General features: G+C 45.1%; 1 protein-coding gene across 1 annotated transcript in view; it reads left to right on the top strand.

Moving 5' to 3' along the window:
• Positions 1-15,322, top strand: part of TMEM68 (transmembrane protein 68) — a 92,107-nt gene that overhangs the window by 72,247 nt on the left and 4,538 nt on the right. The window contains exons 8-9 of the transcript XR_006212768.1: positions 13,858-13,989; positions 14,090-14,303. The gene's annotated coding sequence lies outside the window, so the exon portion shown is untranslated. The remainder of the gene's footprint in view (positions 1-13,857; positions 13,990-14,089; positions 14,304-15,322) is intronic.

Below are 15,322 nucleotides of genomic sequence, written 5' to 3'. Positions count from 1 at the left end.
CTCACTTACTAATTGGCTACAGAGACCAGAGTACTTGTGTCTGATGTACGGGGTAGGCTGCATTCCAGTGCTGGTGTTTCCGTAAGCTGAATTACTAACCCACACGTTGTTTCTTGATATAGGGACAGGACAAAAAGACTGAGTACTAACTATAGTAACAATGGAAATACCCGTCGTTTGTGCTTTATGTATATTTTTATTATTTTTTCAACCTTGCAAATAAGATATTATAGTTTCTATGTTTTCAGTTTTGAAGACACCAGAACTCAGAGAATTTAAATGTTTGTAAGGTCAAATCCTGGAGGCATTGGCGCTCTTTTTCTGGCTGGGGTGAGATCAGATGAACCATCTGGGCCCTGTAAGAAAAAAACAAAGCTCTCTAGTGATAGGGACATTTATTGCCACACGTTGAATGTCCGGACAGTTGATGGTACCAGGTAAAGACCAGCGAATTCCTTTATCAAATTATTACCTAGATCCCATGCTCACTGTCCCTCTTTTGTATCCTGTTGCTTTCCTGATTACGACCAGTACGATTAGTTTGTTAGTTACTTCAACATTCTAGTCCAGCCTTTGGACTCAATATTATGTCCACACGCTTTGCTCGGTTGGATTAGTGAATGTCCCCAGGACTCTTGGGTAAAACGGTCACATGCATTCACTGGGCTGAGAACATGAGACCCGCAAAGGGCGGTGCTGTGTCTCCCCTCAATCTGATATTCTTCCTGTCTTATCCAACCTTTATTAACCAAGTGCAGGAGAAACTTTTTCTATTACTTAAAACTATGTCTTTTTTATGTTCCAAATAAGATAATGAATTTCCGATGTCAACTGACATTTTAGCTTATTTGGAGTTATCTTTTATTTCACTGTGTTGCTTTTGCTCCTCACTGGACAGTGAAAATGACCCAACTCACTGGGAGTCGAAGTAAATTTCATTGCAGTAACGGTCCTTATGGTGATGGCAACATTTTCTGAGCTCCGCCAATGCCTGTCACTGCTCTCTGTGCCTTTTTTATTCTCACAAACCAAGTACATACTATTGTCTTCATTTTTACCGATAAGGAAAATGAGGCACTGAGAGGGTAAGAAATCTGCCCCAGGTCACACAGCTTGTAAATGGCGGAAGCTGGAATCAAACCCAGGCCTTCTGGCAATCTACCGAACGGCCTCTTGGTTAAAATTACTATACTAAGCGTTACAGGCTGAACTATGTCTCCTTGAAATTCATGCGTTGAACCCTAACCTCCAGGACCTCAGAAAGTGACCGTGTTTGGAGATCCGGGCCTTGAAAGAGTAAGTCAGTTAAAATGAGGCCATTAAAGTGGGCCCTCCCCCAATCTGACCGGGTCCCTAGGAGAGGAACACACACAGGGATGCACACACAGCCAGAAGACTGGGTGAGATAGGGCGAGGCGGGGGGTGTCTTCTGTACCTGGAAGAGGGAGGCCTAGGAAGAAACCACCTCTGCCTCTGTCGACATCATCATCTAGGATCTGGAGCCTCTCGAATGGAGAGAAAATACATTCTGTTGTTTAAACCACCGAATCCATGGTATTTTGTTACAGCAAGGACCCGCCAAGCTAACACATTAATCTTGTTCAAGGTAAGTTTTCAAGTTCTTTCCCCCTCCTTTCATCTACTACTTGTTCTTCCTTTTTTTTTTTTTTTGTCCTTCCCTCCCTCCTTCCTTTCTCTCGCTTCCTCTCTACTTCCTTTTTCTCTTCTTCCTTCTTTTTCTTCTCCTCCTCCTCCTCCTTTTCCCGTCCCTGTCTCTGTCTTTTTCCAGTCCCTTCTTAATCATCATGTGAGAGGCCTTAAATGCATATGGAAAAAGAAATCACTGCTCCTGGTTGGCAGCACTAGATGATGCATGATTGATCGACAGCATTCCTGAGGACTTTTCTTTTCTTATAGATGTTTTTAATGTTTTATTTTCATTTTCGAGAAAGAGAGAGAGAGACAGAGTGCAAGTGGGGTAGGGTCAGAGAGAGAGAGGGAGACACAGGATCCGAAGCAGGCTCCGGGCTCCGAGCTGTCAGCACAGAGCCAGATGCAGGCCGTGAGATCATGACCTGAGCCGAAGTCGGACGCTTAAACCGACTGAGCCACCCAGGCGCCTGGCTTTCCTGAGGTCTTTGCTGACTTTTGGCCTCTCTTAGCTGGTCAGCCTCAAGGTCTCCCCACGACCGTGGCCGCCCTGCCTGGGGAGCCTCAGTGGGGATGAACCAGGTCTCGGCTCTACTCCAGGGTTCTGTCTACTTTGGAGGACGTGAGGAAGGTTCATATTCTGCCACCTGGGGTCCCTGAGGTGGCCCAGACTACACTGGCGGCTTAGTCTAGTGATGCCGTTGTGCCCTCTAGAAATGAGCTCACGGTAGCCGACTGGCTGGCTGCTTAATGTGGCCGTGATTAAAAATGTCCTGAGGAGCGATCTTTTTCTCATTTTAATCCTCAGTGCCCGGCTGTTTTAACATGGGCTTCACTATTCAGGTGTGGTGAGGCCAACAGACCAGATGATTGCCATTGGAAAGATGGTGCGTGACTCACAAGTCCGAAGAGACGAGGATACCTCGTTTCATGCAGGGCCATACAGGGAAGCACCAGGGCTGGTCAGCAGGGGCAGGAGGGAAACTGTGGGCAAGAGTCTTTATTGTGGTTTCTGTGGGGACGAACGGGGCAGGCAGGGCACGTAGGTTTAGGATGGGTTAATTTGAATCATTCCAGTGGGTTCTGGGGCCTAGGGGCTGCCCCTGCTTCTCCCGCACCAGCCCCAGGCCGGGGTGGGGAGGGGGATGGATTGGGGCATGTGAAGAGTGGCTCAGAGTGTGAGAGCCCCATAAAGGAGGCTCTGAGTTGGTTGGTTTGCATTTGACATGTACATCGGAAGGCAAGGAATCTCTAGGAACTGGGTAACCCTGGGAGGGACAGCCCCTCCAGGGTCAGCAAGGCCCCAGAGGATCAGAACACGGACGATGAAAGGCAGCACGATGTTACGCTCACTGATGACACTGGGGGCGCCTCCTGCGGCCACGGTGCTGAGAAGAAGCAAGTAGGACACAGGTTCTTGGAAAGTGGAGCTGACAGAGCACCTGAGTCCTTTGTGTTTCCTTTACTACAGATCTCGAAATCGCTACTATTTTCAGCAGAGGCTTTTGGGGATCAGTGCATGACAGAGAGGTGGCCAGGGATCATTTCCTCGTGGCTTCCAGCCCCCATGTGCCTATCCAGAGGACACCGTGTGCCCTGGGCTCCCCCACAGGGCGGGCCACGGGGGTCTTTGCGCCATGTGACGTGAGGGGACCATGTGCGTGCCAGGCACGTTGCTACGTGCTTTAACACACCTGAGGTCACGGAGCCCTCACATCGCCCCTGGAGGGGGCACCATATTTGTGCCAGCTCCTCAGACGTGGAAATGCGGGCACCGAGAGAGGAACAGCATGCCCGGGGTCGCACAACTCGCGGGGCAGGTGGACTCTGAATCCAACTTGTGTGAATGCCAAGCCGTGGGCTTAGCTGCCGTGCAAAGATGCAATGTCATTTCTGGGTGTGACGCCTGCCTGAGCTCCGAAAAAGCAAAGACTTCGACTTCCTAAAGGGCTTGACGCCTTCTGATCTTCTCCACCCCGCCCCTCTGTGAACCCATTGGATAGCATTTCAGGATCTTTCACAGTTTGAAGCATCCTGCTGCCGGTATGGCTTATGGGCTTGGGATAGCAGAGAGTGAAGGGAAATCTCATGAAGGCTTTACAACGAGCATTCGTCACCCCAGATCTCTGTTTATGAACTTAGGAAGAAAAGGAAACAGTGGCATCGTATTCCCTAGGGCCTCAACACCACCGTGATTTTAGGTGGGAGGGGATTAAGTCAGGCAGGAAACAGCAGCTGCCCCAGACGGGAGCCCTGTGGTGCCAACCTTCGGGTGGTTCAGCCCGGCCTTTCTTTCTGATGCTGACCGGTAAATCAAGGGGTCGGGTCTAAAGTAAGCCGTAAGTGAGGATGATCACGGTGTCTGTTCCGGCTGTCGCTTTCTGCTTTTCCAGGTTTTAGGGAAGTCACTCGGAAGAGATGGGAAAAGAGGTGATTAAACCTCCTCCTTTACTGCCGTGGCTGTTTTTACGGAGACCTGGGCGTAGTTGAGAGGGTCAGTGCCAAGAGAAATTAAAGCGTCTCGGCAGGGGTCCCAAACAGGTCTATTTCTTTCAGGCCCCATCAGGCTTATTCTTAAGGGGAGACGTGATCCCAGTTGTAACGCTGTGTCAGCAGCTCTGTGCTCGGAGAGCACAGATGAATATTCAGAGCTTCCACACTTCTCTTTGCTGCTGCTGCCTAGAAATCCGGAAACCTGATGTCAGTGCTATGTCAGTGCTTGAAAGCGTGATATTCTAACTTGTCAGGAAAGATTTTAGTAAGAAAAGCGAGGCAGTTGAAAAGTCAAATCCCCTCTCCCGGGGGACTAGAAAATCAGGTCCAGGAGGAGGCTTTCTGCAGGCTGCCTCTGCTGCGGTTGTGTGTGTGTGTGTGTGTGTGCGTGTGTGTGTGTCCCACAATGCCTGTGCTTCCCTGGCTGTTCTTCTTGCCAAGGGTTCCTCCATGAGGTCGGCTTGCCCCCTGCACATACCCTCCCTGCTTCCCTGTAAGTTCTTAGCCCTGGAAGGTCTAGAATGTGTTTTAGAAATCTGCGTTTTCAACACGCAGAAAACGCGCAGATGGATGGCTAAGCGACTGCCACAGGTATGGGGCGCTGTCTTTACATTTGGCTGGGGACAACTGTATTAATTGTATATCAGGTTTTCTATATTCTTGCTGTTCTGGCATCTGGGTCTCACTGACCACGCAGAGAGACTGCCCCTCCCAGGGCAAGCTAATTCCTAGGGCCAGCAAAGCACTTGGTGTGCAAACCAACCAATCCTGAATCCATACACCTACTGACTTCCTTTTATCAAGTTTCTACCATTCTGGACATTATCCTCCTGCCCTAAATCACTTGAGGGTCAGGTTCCAGGCAACGAGGGACCACCCCTATAGCCCGGAGCCTGCTGAAAGTATTCAAGATGTGCAATTCTAAACCTGCTGAGCTATTTATCTCTCCGTACTCATTCCTTCAAGCAAAAACCACAATAAACGCCTTTGCCCACACTTACCCCGCCCCCCCCCCCATGCCTCTGTCACCTGCTGACCCTGGTCCTTCACCATGTGGCCCTACGTGGTATGGCATATCCCATCCTCTTTGGAACTGTGTGTAACAAACAGATTTTTCAAAGATCTGGTGGCTTGAATAAGAATAAAACCTACCTGTTAAAATAGAAATGTGGGCGGGCTTATCTCCCTTTAAATGGAGTCATAACTTGCCCCCCCAAAACTATCTGTTAATGATAACCGTATTAGGAAGAATCTATGATTCACCCCGATCATGTCAATATTTTTACTACCAATTGGCTAAAAAATGTAGAAAGCCTACCAAAAGTTTGGAGGAAAAAGATGGGAGTAGCTGGTAGGTTAGATGGCAATCTCGAGTTTTAAAAATATCTTGACACGATAAATATGTCACTGGTGCAAATCAAGGAAAGTTGAACAGAGCGCGATGAAGAAATCAGTTGCTTAATGATAGTGTAAATACAGTTCATGTGAAAACATCTTAGGGGTTGTAGGATGTAACACGGCGACTGTAAAAACTACAATAGTGTCCGAGTCAAAGGATCGGATAGTTCTGTACCATACGTTATGTATCACGCGAAAAAGTTTATATCCGGGGCGATCGTTACTTTTTGAAAGAGTATTTCGTGAACTGGAATGTCTCCATAAAAGGATGAATGGAATTATAATAGGGGGAATGCCATCAACTGAAATAATGTTAAGGGTTATATACATAAAAGGTTTGGATTTATTCTCTGTAGACCCAAGGCATAGAGCTGAGACCCATAGAGAGATTAACCGGAGAAATGGATTTTACCTTTATATGAGAAAGCACTTTCTATTAATTAGTATGGTTCAAAGGTGGAATGAAGTTTCTTCGAGCACAGAAAGTATTCAGAGAATAAATAATCCCTAGTCGGACATGTTGTCAATGAAATTTCTGCATTAAGTGGACAGTTAGACTTGCCCACTTCAAAGATACCTTCTCATTTAAAATGCAAAACAAATTTTCAATTTTTTTGGTCCTAAGTTTTCTCATATATAAGATCGTACATACCCCATAGGATTTTATTAGTATATCGTTATTCCTTCTACGACAAAAGTATAAAGGACTAGATTATTTTTCTTAAATCCCACTGATAACATTTCTTTGGGAAAAAAGCATAAATCTGTGTGAGGGCACAGGGTATATCTGGTTTCCACCCTGAAGCTAATGTTCAAGTACAAAATGGTTAGCCTCTTCCTACTTATTCCCAGTCTTCAGACAGGTAGCTTGGCCTGAATGGTCAATATCGTCCCATCAGCTAGCTCTCTGTCCTGTAAACATGACCAGTGAGATTAGGGGTTGTGCAGAGGGAGGGAGACGAGGCTTTTCAGCTTTATTGCCGACTCTTGCTGTTTTGAAGATCTGGACACTGAACCTCAATTTCTTTGATAAGCTTCTCTTCCTCTTTTCAACAAATTGTGGACAAATTAAACTGGCTTTATGAATATTATAGCCGCAGAAAGCTTGCCCCTCCGAATTTTTGGCTTGACATCGACTCTGTTAGCTTGAAAATAAAGAAACAAGAGACAGACAGAACAAAGCCCTAAACTGACCAGGTTTTGAGTCGTCATATGAAATAGAATTTGGAAGGAGTCATCACCGGTTTTATTTCAATCTATCACTTCTCCCAAACCAAGTACAATAAATTCCGTCTGAGAGGCTCTAAGTTTGGGCATCTGAAATGGATTGATGGCAGAATGGTGGGCAAAGTTACCTGTGTATAAATTTTGTGGATGGGACTAGAGAAGCATAGAACTTTTTATTGACGGTCTAGAATCTTCCTCTCCCTGGTTTCATAACCCGGGGAACAAAGTGCCCTGAACTTTGTGCACACCTCCTTCATTTGGTCTGACAGTGCATCCTCATTAAGATAACTAATTAGGCACTAAAGTTAATTAAAATACCTGATGAATACTTCCTGCCGCCTGAGCTCCTTATGGTCTTTTATAATTGATGGTTATTTTGTTTGTTCATAATAACTGTTGGAGTGTCCTCTCCGGTTGGACTTAGGGTAATTTTTCCAGGTTATATTTAAACATTTTACAGGACAACTTTCTTTCCTGGGTGAATCTCACGTGGAAGAATGGCCAAAGAAAGCAGATGAAACAAGTGTTTTGTGGTGACTAGACCCCAACTTTCCGGCCTTTCTCTTTCATATGATTCCACTTAGGAGCACACTGGTCTCTCCCATATCTAAGCAGGAAAATTCTTTTTTTTTTTTTTTTTTTTTTTTTTTAAATTTTTTTTTTCAACGTTTTTTATTTATTTTTGGGACAGAGAGAGACAGAGCATGAACGGGGGAGGGGCAGAGAGAGAGGGAGACACAGAATCGGAAGGAGGCTCCAGGATCCGAGCTGTCAGCACAGAGCCTGGCGTGGGGCTCGAACTCATGAACCATGAGATCACGATCTGAGCCGAAGTTGGACACTTAACCGACTGAGCCACCCAGGCGCCCCGTGGAAAATTCTTTACTGCCCTAAATTATTGACTCCTTCAGGACCTTCCATCCAGAGATAGCATTTTTTCCTTGACACGTGCCCGCTTCATTTTTCAGGTTAATCAGCAGGCTTTGAGAACCTATTCCGTTTGTGATTCTTGTTGTAGAGAAATAGGTAAAGGACTAGCTTCATAATCTTTGTCGCCTTTGATTTTGGACGGGAACTCGTCAGAATTAAGTCACACAAACTGGCTATACATTTCGGTGACTGATGTGTCCACATAAACTGGAAAATGAACACTATTGTGGGAGGAAGGCGAGTCCACTGAGGAGCTAGATCAGTATAAGTAGTTCAGAAGAGGAATATATTTTGCTTTCCTTTTACATCCCTTACGAAAAATGTACGTTCATGATTTCCACTTTTGGATGCGTTAGGATCATACCCCGAAGGTCCTGTGTGTCAGTGAAACGGGGTTATAGTCACAAGTAGAAATAGTCTCAAGAGTGGTCCTGCTCTATAAATACTGTCAGAAAGAATGGTTTAAGATCAACCATCAATACAGGACGTGGCCGTTCAAAATTTCATTGGCTTATCGTCAACAATCGTTCGTAGTTGGAAACCTCGTGTAGATACTCTGGAGTACATTTTTTTCAACGAATTTTGCCCTGAGGCTTTACCAGGACTCTGCTTAAAATGAATTGTGTCACGGGTGACTCATTAAGACAATTTGAATAGCGAAGTCGAGAAGTTTGTAAGTGCTTTGTATTTTTTCCAGGCCAAAATGGAATTTGGGGACCCAGCCTTGAAACAGGCACAGAACTGTTTTGAAAAAATGTTGGCCCTAACTTGGGAGTGTTCCTCCTTGTCCATCTTCTAGTGTGACCTATATCTGATGTTCTTAACTTTTATAAGATGAGTCTCATCTCTTAAAAATATATAGCTTTTGGGGCACCTGGGTTGCACTGTCTGTTAAGTGACTGATTCGATTTTGGCTCAGGTCATAATCTCATGATCTCGAGGTTTGTGGGTTTGAGCCCTAGTGGGGCTCTGCACTGACAGTGTGGAGCCTGCTTGAGATTCTCTCTCTCTCTCTCTCTCTCTCTCTCTCTCTCTCCCCCTTTGCCCCTCCCCTGCTCACACACAGGCACACGAGCTCTCTCAAAATAAATAAACATTAAAAAAATACATATATATATAGGGGCACCTGGGTGGCTCAGTCGGTTAAGCATCTGACTTGGGCTCAGGTCATGATCTCTCAGTTCACGAGTTTGAGCCCGGCATCGGGCTCTGTGCTGACAGCTCAGAACCTGGAGCCTGCTTCGGATTCTGTGTCTCCCTCTCTCTCTGCCCCTCCCCTGCTCACGCTCTGTCTCTGTCCCTCTTAAAAATAAATAAACATTAAAAACATTTTTGAAATATATATATATATATATATATATAGCTCTTTTTTTAATTTTTAAAAATGTTCAGTTATTTTTGAGAGAGAGACAGAACACGAGCAGGGGAAGGGGCAGAGAGAGAGGGAGACAAAGAATCTGAAGCAGCCTCCAGGCTCTGAGCTGTCAGCCCAGAACCCAACACGGGGCTCGAACTCACAAACCGGGAGGTCATGACCTGACTGAAGCTGGCCGCTTAACTAACTGAGCCACCCAGGTGCCCCTACACCTAACTCTTCTTAAAGCCTGCAGCGAGAACATGTACTCTGGGCTCTCATTTGCAAATGTAACCTGAAACGTAAGCTGTTTCCATCTATAGCTCTGTTTCAGGCAGAAAGAGTGATTCTCTAAAGGGTATATGGTTCATCCATCCTTCTTAGATTTGCATTTCACAAAGTGCAAGGGAATCACTGAAGAGCCCCTTAAAAGTGGTAAGGTCCTGGCCCGCTGTGCGTCTCTGAAATCTGAATCTCCGGTATGGGCTGGAAAAGCCTGCTGTAAACCAGCAGCATGGCACCCTGCATTGAGACCCTATGCCCTCCATGGCTAAATCTGCCTGGGCCCGAGCCAGATCACAGGAGCATTTTTACCAAATCGTGGTCTGCTATGAGGCCCTCAGAGACCTTGGAAGAAGCAGTCGTGTAGAGAAAGCATCCAGCTTTCAAGTCATGGCTCAAGTCATGTACCACTATCGTCCAAGTGCTCTGTCCTCCACCATTAGTGACGGGCCCCTCGCGGGAACTCTTAGCTCCCCTCTTTGGCCGAGATCCCTCATTGGATCCCAGAAGTCTGCAGTCTCTCTTTTGTGTTACTCGTTAAATAGAAATGCAGTATTGCTGTAGTTACTGTAGGAATATTCTTCAGGATGCTGTCCACTGTCGCTCAAGGCCTAGTGTCCCCTGGGATAATTATCCTTAGGTCTGGTTGCCACCGAGAACTGTCACCTCTCAGGTAATTAATACTTGTTTTATCTTCTGGGCAACGTGAACGTTGCAACTGCTCGTGTTTTCGGCTTTGCTTTGGCAACTGGACAATATACCATTAAACACATGGTTCACTTTAATAACTGTGTAGGCCGTTATGGCATATGTTTCCGTATGCTGGCTTTCCTTGTTTTTGTCTCATGATGTCCCCCCACTTCTCCCTTTGCCGTGATTTTTTAACCTTTGGGGTAACATCTTTCAAGTATTCAACATACATGTGTTGATTCCTTAAATCCTTTAGGAATGAAGATATCAATTCAATAGTAAAGGAAGACCATTTAGTAGTCCCACCTTATCCACAGGGGATAAATTCCAAGACCCCCTAGCAGATTCCGGAAACTGCAAATAGTACTGAACTCTATGTATACTATGTTTTTTTTTCCTATACATACATATCTATGATAAAGTTTAATTTATACGTGAGGCACAGTCAGAGATGAACAGTCTCTCTCTGTCTCAGAATATCTTGTACCATATTCACCCTTCTTGGGAGGATGTGAGATGCTAACATGCCTACATGAGTAGATGAAGTGAGATGAATGATTTGACATCGTGATAGAGTGTTAGGCTACTCTTGACCTTCTGATGATATGTGAGAAGGATCATCTGCTCCTAGACCACGACTGGCCACAAGTACCTGAAACTGTAGATAAGGAGGAACTAATATGGCATACAAGACATTACATTTTTGTTTTTGTTTTTCTACACATAAAATGCATTTAATAAAAATCTGCTAGCAGAATGAGTGGTGAATTCTATTAGGTGTGTGAAGAAAATCTGGGCTTAGGCTATTTTAGCAGAAGATGTAAGAATAGAATCAATGAATAATAGGAAGAATAGCCAATGGCAATTGTGAGCTATGTGCTGTGGACCTGACCTTACTTAATCTTCACAAGAAATAAATGAGCTAGGTATAACTAACACAGGCAAGGACAATGAGCCGTAGACAGGGCAATGACTTCCCCAGGTCACCAGAGGGTAAGTGACAGAGCAGGAAGTTTTAAGGCAGCCTTCGATTTAGTGGCTACAGGACTTTGGCTGGCTTCTGTCCTCTTTGTTGCCGGTGTTAATTTGTCCCAAGTAACTTAAATTTTAGCTGAGGTTGTCCTGTTCTCTGAGATCAACACAAGATTGATATAAACTCTTGCTTCATATCCTGGATGAAATCCAGTGTCTCCCCCCAAATCTCTGTAGCTTCCTGGAGGCTTTTAGTCCCACAGTCAATTTCTGGCTCAAAGTTCCTGCTTTGATGGAGTACTTGAACTTCCCCCCGTCTCCCCCCTTCAGCTATTCTCTTCTCTCTGCTCTGTGCTGACCCAACGTGGAATTCGGTTCCTTTGGCTGGTTTTCATAAGCCCACTCTTCTGATATACTTGTGTGTAGCAGATTTTAGGAAGGTTTGGGGAGACAAATATACTACTTAGAGACTTGGGGTTGGGGGAGACCAATACTACCTACAGATTCCAGAATCCTAAAGCATTTAATGTTGATCATTGGACACTCCCTCCTTTAATGTTCTTTGGCTATCTTGCTGTGGGGAATTGCTCATTGGCCGATTTCTCCAACAGGTGCCAGGCTCGTGACTCAGTGCCTCTCCCTTCTCCCCACTCAGTGGCTACCCAGCCCCGACAGTTGAGGGGGGCTTGAGGTATGGGGGTGCAGAAGGTGTTCTATGGTGTGTGAGCAAGGAGAGCTTTGAGGTGGCCCGTTTCTAGACCATCAACTTGCAGACCAATTGATCGGCCTGAAAAGACCCCTGCGGTCTAGATATTTTTCCTCTTCTCTCCCTTCTCCCCTTCCCTCGTGACCCCCTTTCCTGCTTTACAGAGGAATAGCATACCACTCACCCATCCCAAATTTCACTATAGCACATTGCTTTGGAGTGTTAAAACCTCTTCACGAAAGAATCATTTGAAATATTGATGTGTGTCTAAGAACGTGATAGACTCGAGCAAGTGGGTAGCTATTCCTTTTTAGGTCTGTTGGCTTACAACGAAATTGAAGGAGAACTTGATTGAGTTGTCAGCTGATAGATCATTTAAAAATACATTTTGCAGATACATAACTATGCTAATTTGGGGAAATATAACTCAGGGAGAATCCAACAGTTGAGTGATGTTGCTGAACTAAAATGCCTTCATTACCACCTACTTATTTAGGTGAGTCAGGCGTTTTCAGCATTTTCATCTATAAAAAAGACAAGTCAGGGTGGCATTAATGCTGTGTCCTGTGTCATTTTGGCACTAAGGATATAGGAACTCAGAAAAAGAACTGTGCAAAATCTATTAAGAGAAACATTTCCAAGTTTTCTCTTACTTTTCATGTAACATACAGGCATACCCCGTATTACTGCGTTTTGCTTTATCGCTCTTTGCAGATATTGCGGTCTTTGCAAATTAAAGGTTTGTGGCAACCATGTGCTAAGCAGGTCTGTTGGCACCATTTTTCCAACTACATTTGCTCACACCATGTCTCTGTGTCACTTTTGGGTAATTCTCGCGGTTTCAAACTTTTCAGGATTATTAGATTTTTGATGATGATTAGTGATGACGACAGGCTGAAAGCTCAGAGCGTGGTTAGCCTTTTTCAGCAATAAAGTATTTTTCTTAAAAAAATTTTTTTTAAGTTTTAATTTCTTTTGAGAGAGAAAGCGTGCAGGTCAATGGGGGAGGGGCACGGGGAGGGGGAGAGAGAGAATCCCAAGCAGGCTGTGCGCTGTCAGCCTACAGCTTTACTCAGGGCTTGATCTCCCAAACCGTGAGATCGCGACCTGAGCCGAAGTCAAGAGTTGGGCATTTAACTGATGGCCACCTTGTCAAATATTGCACCCCAGCAATAAAGTATTTTTTAAATGAATATATGTACATTTTTAAAGATGTAACGTTACTGCACACTTAATAGGCTACAGTTTGCTATAAACATAATTTTTATATGCACTGGGACACCGCAAAATTTACTTGGCTCACTTTATCGCTATATGTGTTTGGTTTTTTGTTAAATATATACAGAGAGAGTGTAAGCAGAGGAGTGGGGCAGAGGGAGAGAGAGGGAGAGCAGAGAGAGAGAGAGAGAGAGAGAATCTTAAGCATGCTCCACACTTAGTGTGGAGCCCGATGTGGGATCAATCCCACAACCCCGGGATCATGACCTGAGCCGAAATCAAGAGTCAGACGCTTAACCGACTGAGCCACATGGTATGTGTTTTATTGTGGTGTTATGATCAAACCTGCGGTGTCTCCAAGGTTTGAGATCTTTTTCTTCGACGGTGTCCTACTAATAACTGTCATGATAATTCAACCCGCACATTTTTAACAATTTAGAACTTTAGATTCATAGGGAATAAGCAAACCAACTTCAGATTTTAATAGGGTGATCCATAAGGCTTTCAAACATGAAATATGATTAAAATCCTATGGCAGAAGCGGAATAGCAATCCAAGCTGAAGGATAAAACATAAACAAAAGCAAAGGATAAGATAAACAGAAGTGTAGGAAGAAATAATTCTAGTATGTTCTTCCTGTAACTCAGTAGATCGTCTCGCACAGGCCCCAGTGCAAATGTGCCCAGACCACTTTGGAGGGTCCCTCTGTAATTCAGGGGGCAGGGCGCTTCTCCTGTGTGCAAGAGGACGGGAGGCAGGGGGAGGATGATTAATGATTATACTCCTGCACGAGTCATTGCCGCGGGTTAGGTCCTCCGTGGACACTGACCTTAGAGTTATTAGTTTGTTCTTTTTTCAGTGTAGTTACTTTTCACTGAAAAACAAAAATGCTTTACAAATACTAACCCATAAAACCAATCTTATCTCTTCTTCCCAGATGGTGCAATAAAGACCTAAAAATATCAAGGAAGGTTTCTGAAATATTACGAGCAAGTGGAAGAAAGAGGAAGTGGGTCCTTGGATCCTCATTCTAGGATTAGTAGACTGCTATTTGTGGCTGCGGTGTGAGGTGAGGCCCATATCTCGAGGATTTTAGCACCGTGGGGGCTTATCGTGACTTGTTAACACAGACTGCCGAGTAACAAGCTCTTTCTTTTGACATTTTCCAGAATTGCCTTTTGAAACAGGCCTGCTGAAGTCTGTCCCCGCCAGGCCTCCTGTAGCCTTCACCTAGTGCCCCCATACGTGTCAAATATGTCAAAAATAGAGGGGATTTTCATCGATTGTGTTGGCTCCTTCCTTCACCTCCTGGAACTCACGTGAGGTGAGCATGTCAGCGCCACGGAGGAAGCCAGAGGAGAACCGCGGGCTGTGGCAGGAGAGGTGAGGAGAGCAAGGGCGGCCCCCCGTCAGGGAAGGCACTGCCATGGGCACATGTCTTGCTGACTCAGATAACGCCCTGGACTTTGTCTAGGACCCTCACGATACCTCCAGGATACAAACGCTTGTAAACTTGGGGGCCGGCACCTGTTAGCTCCAAGAGGGATAGTTAACCTCCATCCATGGCGGCCCCTTTGAGACGGGAAGGAATCCTTGACTTTGAGAAGGCTGGAATGAGGGTCTGGGCAACCGATGCCGTCTCTGGTCTTTCCCCTTGGAATGGAATCCACATACCATACAATTCACTCTTTTGAAGTATACAGCTCAGTGGGTTTTAGTGTATTCTGAGTTGTGCGACCATCACCACGGTCTAATTCCAGAACATTTCCGTCACCTTGGAAAGAAACCTCACGCCCATTAGCAGTCATTCCCCAGTCCTCCCTCCAGGCCCTGGCCACCATTTCTGTCTCTACAGATTTGTCTACTCTCTTATGGGCATTCCAAATAAATGAAATCATGCGCCATATGACTTTTTGTGACTGGCATCTTTCCTTCAGCAAAACTATGTCCCCAAGGTTCTTCCATGTTGGAGCGTGTATTAATACTTTCTTCTTTTAATGGCGAAATAATATTCCACTGTGTGCATATGCTACAGGTTGTTCATCCATTCATCAGTTGATGGACCTGTGGATCATTTCCATGTTTTGGCTACCACAAATAATGCAGCTACGAACATTGGTGGAAAAGTTAATTTTTTTTTAAAGTGCACGTACCCGAGAGCTCACTTTAGTCGAACAATGCGGATAGGCTAGTCAAGATTCGTTGATGCTAGAACTTAACATTGGTACGGCTAGTCCAAAAGCCATTGTGCGTTGGGAGTAAGTTATAACAGAATCTCTGTTTACTTTTTCATGCATCAAGGACGTGAAGAGAAAATGTTTATTTGCCTGTCTCGTCTCCATATTTTTTTTTCGTCTCCATATTTTTAAAGCATGTTTACCAATTCAGTTCAAAAGCGTTGC

The sequence above is a fragment of the Panthera tigris genome, chromosome F2, assembly GCF_018350195.1.
Source record: "Panthera tigris isolate Pti1 chromosome F2, P.tigris_Pti1_mat1.1, whole genome shotgun sequence".
Taxonomy (NCBI): Eukaryota; Metazoa; Chordata; class Mammalia; order Carnivora; family Felidae; genus Panthera; species Panthera tigris.
Note: the sequence above shows the minus strand (reverse complement) of the source record. Positions and strands in the feature narration are given on the sequence as shown.